Source organism: Marmota flaviventris, chromosome X (genome assembly GCF_047511675.1).
Source record: "Marmota flaviventris isolate mMarFla1 chromosome X, mMarFla1.hap1, whole genome shotgun sequence".
In the NCBI taxonomy this organism is placed as follows: domain Eukaryota; kingdom Metazoa; phylum Chordata; class Mammalia; order Rodentia; family Sciuridae; genus Marmota; species Marmota flaviventris.
In genome coordinates this window covers 131355608-131360108 of record NC_092518.1, presented here as the reverse complement: position 1 = coordinate 131360108, position 4501 = coordinate 131355608, and the positions used below count along the sequence as shown (strand labels likewise).

The 4501-nt window shown below is 44.5% G+C and overlaps 1 long non-coding RNA gene across 1 annotated transcript; it reads right to left on the bottom strand.

The window, feature by feature from the left end:
* Positions 1-1030: 1030 nt before the first annotated feature.
* On the bottom strand, positions 1031-2226 carry LOC139703239 (uncharacterized). Its single transcript, XR_011705642.1, has 2 exons — positions 1484-2226; positions 1031-1341 (listed from the first exon to the last, which is right to left on the bottom strand). It is a non-coding gene; the product is annotated as an uncharacterized lncRNA (long non-coding RNA).
* Positions 2227-4501: the final 2275 nt, after the last annotated feature.

Sequence of the window (4501 nt, the reverse complement as noted above, 5' to 3'; positions counted from 1 at the left end):
TGGCTGTGTGACTTCCAGCAAGTTCTTTCATTTTCTGACTCTATTTCTCAGTGTTGCAAGCCGGACCTCTCAAGGCTAGTGGGAAAACACACTGAGTCCACAGAAGCATCCTGAGAGAAGCAAACCCTTTCCAGCCTGTAGCCTTTGGTGCAGAGGGATTTTTGCAAGATCAAGACGGGTCCTGGATCTCCTAGAACATTCTCCTCTCAGTATTTTATAGGTCTGTGAGTACTCAAGAGCCTGTCTGGCTGCTGAACTGTGGCAATTCGTGGAGCTGACCTGGAGCAGTGGGGAGAGGCTGACATGACAATTAACACAAGCTATCCAGATGGAGGAAAAATGAAGAGGGTGACACCCTCTTAGAGGCACCCATGGGCAGGTGAAACCATAGGGGAATAGTGGTGCTTTGAGAAGACTTTCGATGTAGGAGGCATTAGCAACTCAGCTTTGCCATTGATGGATTTGTTGGTGATCTTGGACAAGACCCAATTGTCCCTGGTTCCCAGTTTCCAACTTCCTACAACAAGGACCTTAAAGGCACCCACCAGCCTGCCTCCTTGCCATTCATAGCTATTTGTTGATTTACACAGTGCTTTTTTTAAAAAAGGATATAGGGAAATCCACAGCTTCTCAGGTGAAGGGCTTTGGCTGGCCTAGCTGGGTCACTAGTCTAGCTGTGGAAAAGGCCCCATAGAGGAGCAGCAAGAGCACAGGCATTAGCAATTACATTGTGTCCTTTTGGGGAGACACTGTCTCCACACATACTACACCCCTCCCATCTCATCCGCCTTTACACATGAGCAAAATCTCCTCGTCTTTGCCCTCCTTCCTGGTAAACCTGTGTGGAGGAAATGACTCTTCAGTGCTCAGCGCCCATCTGTCCTCATGCTCCACGTCTGGTTCTGTGGCCCTGTTGGAAGACCCACAGCCCCAAAGGACCCACCTCCCTCTTCCCACACACCAACCTCCCCTTGCTCCTCTGTCCCCCACCGTCAGAGGACACACACACACACACACACACACACACACACGCCAGAGAAGCTGATTTTATTTTCACAATCTCTGTGGCCAGACCTGTGGAGGCTTCAGGGAAGGTTCTGAGGTCTCAGGCCTCGCTGGTGTTACAGGTCCTCACTGCAGCGACCTCAGCAGCTACTTTCCAGGCTCTGGTCGTCCCCCTCAGGCTCGACGGTGGACCTTCTTCCTCAGCGGGAGACGGCGGCTGCCTCGGGTTGCTCCTCTCTTATTGCTGTCAGCTGCGGTGGTCCGAGCTCTGGCAGCTTCTTTGTTCCTACAACGCCCTCGAAGGGGCTTTCTAGACTTTCTTGTCATCTTTCGGCCCTGGAAGGACAACAAGGAGATCACAGAGGGGCACTGGTTTGGGGGCAGACGTGGAGGAGGGTGGCAACAGGGGCTTTGTGCAGGGGGAGGTAGGGAGGGCAGTCCAGGGGCAGAAGAGCAGGACTTGGGTGGCTCAGCTCACCTTGCTTTTCTTGTACTTGGTTCGATGATGTATGCACGTCTTCTTTTGGCCCGCTTTGCTGCCAGAGTTGGATTTTGCACAGTGGGGAATGGATGCCATGGGTCTCCTGCCCATGTTTCTGGACCAGCACCTCCAGGTAGTCTGTCCAGGCCGCTGAGCTCCCTCTATTTATGGTCCCCAGGACAACAGGTGGCCACACCCTTGGGCTTTGTTGGCTCAGCAAGTCCCACCCCAGGCCACACCCCTAAGCCTGCCGAGGAGGGGGAAGGGCTGAGACATCACAAAGCATCCCCATCTGTCAGGTCCATAGGGAAGGGGCCCGTGTCCTGGAGGCCAGGAGAGTCAGTCTGGTTGGAGAACGGAAGGATATGCCCAGCCCCCTGGAGAGGTTTCCCAAACTGATGCAGGATGCCTCCTCATGTCCCCACGCTCAATTGTGGTGCATCACAAGGCCCAGAGAGGGCGTTTCCTTCACACCTCTCCACAGACACCCCCTGCAATGGTCCAATCTCTTTTGTTGGCCACCAGCACCTAGTTCAGGTCTGTCGCACCTGAAAGCACTCTGTGTTTAAGACACACCTTGAAGTCTGGTTACTTCCCTTGGTTTGAGGAGCTCACAGTCGAGATTTTGTCCCTGAATGCAAGGGATGGGATGCTAGAGTTTGCCACAGGCCACAGTGGCTATATGAGACAAGATAGATTTCAGAGGAAGGAAAAGGATTAAAGATAAAGAAGTCATTTCATATTAAAACTATCAATTAAAAAATAATAAAAATTCTTGATTTAATGTCACTAATCACAAAGCTTCAAAGTACATGAGACAAAAAATGTAATAACTACAAGGAGAAATATAACTATGAGTCCACACTCACAGAGATTTGAGTACCCTTCTCTCAGTAAGTGGAAAACCAAGTAGACAGAAAACCAGCAAAGACTCACAAAATTTAAACTACACCATCAATTGACATAATTGACATTTATGGCCTAATCACAATAACATTAGAATTTACACTCCAATCAGATATTGGATATTTATCAAGATAGATAATATTCTGGATCATAAATCAACTCTCAATAATTTAGAAAGGTGTTAGTGATGCAGAGTTTGTTCTCTGATCACAATGGAACTAAATTTGAAGTAAATATGGGAAAGGTGTCTGAGAAATCCCCAAATATTTGAAAACTAAAAAATACACTCTAAGTAACTTATAGAACAAAGACTAAACTAAAGGAAAGCTAGAATATATTTTAAGCAGAATAAAAATAAAAAACAACAGGATTTGTGTGAAACCACCAAATCTGTACTTATAGGGAAATTTGCATATGCCTATAATTGAAGAGGAAAACTTTAACAATCTTAACTTCTCCTTAAAAACCTAGAAAAAGGGCTGGGGCTGTAGCTCAGTAGTAGAGCCCTTGCCTAGCCTATGTGAGGCACTGGGTTCAATTCTCAGCACCACATATAAATAAGTAAAATAAAGGTCCATTGCAACTACAAAAAAAATATGTTTAAAAGAACCTAGAAAAATATGTGCTCATTAAATCCTAAGAAAATGGCTGGAGGTGGGGGCACACACTGGGAATGTAGCTCAGTTGGTAGAGTGCTTGCCTTGCATGCACAAGGCTCTGGGTTCAATCCCCAGCACCAGAAAGGAAGGAAGGAAAGAAATGGGTGGGGGCAAGTATTGAAAATACAAAAACAAAAGAGAAAAATACATTTAATCAAAGGGAATTCTATTGAAGTTGGTTCTTAAGCCTCCATGATGGAGAGTTGGACCTACTTTTTCTTCTAGTAGGCACAGGGTCTCTGGTCTAATGCCCAGGTCCTTGATCCACTTTGAGTTGAGTTTTGTGCAGGCTGAGAGAGAGGGATTCAATTTCACACTGCTATATATGGATTTCCAGTTTTCCCAGTACCATTTATATGTTTATGGTGCCTTTGTCTAGTATGAGATAACTGTATTTTTGTGTGTGTGTCTCTGTGTCTTCTATTCTGTATCTTTGGTCTTCATGTCTGTTTTGGTGCCAACACCATGCTCTTTTGTTACTATAGTTTTGTAGTTCCATCCATTTACCAGCAAATGCCATGATTTCATTCTTCTTTATGGCTCAATAATAGTCCATTGTATACATATGCTGCATTTTCTTTATCCATTCATCTGTTGAAAGGACACCTGGATTTGTTTCATAGCTTGGCTATTGTGAATTGAGCTGCTATAAACATTGATGTGGCTGCATCACTGTAGTATGCATATTTTAAGTCCTTTGGGTATAGACTGAGGAATGGGATAACTGGGTCAAATGGTGGATCTATTCCAAGTTTTCTGAAGAATCTCCTGTTTTCCTTAGTGGTGCACCAATTTGCAGTCCCAACAACAATGTATGAGTGAACTTCTTCCCCACACCCTCACCAACATTTATTGTTACTTGAGTTCTTGATAATTGCCATTCTGCCTGGAGTGAGATGGAATCTCAGTGTAATTTTAATTTGCATTTCTCTAATTTCTAGAGATGTTCTTCTGTGAAGTGCCTGTTCAGTTCCTTTGCTCATTTATTGACTGGGTTATTTGTTTTTTTGGTGTTTTTTGAGTTCTTTGTATATCCTGGAGATTAATGCTCTATCAGAGGTACAGGTAGCAAACATTTTTCTCCCATTCTATAGGCTCTCTCTTCATGCTCTTGATTGTTTCCTTTGCTGTGAAGAAGCTTTTTAGTTTGATGCCATCCCATTTATTGATTCCTTTTTATTGTGGTGCTGGGGATTGAACCCAGGATCTTGTGCATACAAGGCAAGCAATCTACCAACTGAGATATATTCCCAACCCTATTGATTCCTTTTTAATAATATTTTTATTAGTTGTTTATGGACCTTTATTTTGTTTGTTTATTTTTATGTGGTGCTGAGGATTGAACCCAGTGCCTCACACATGCTAGACAAGTGCTCTGCCACTGAGCCACAACCCCAGCTCCCCATTTATTGATTCTTTTTTTTTAAAGAGAGAGAGAATTTTTTTAATA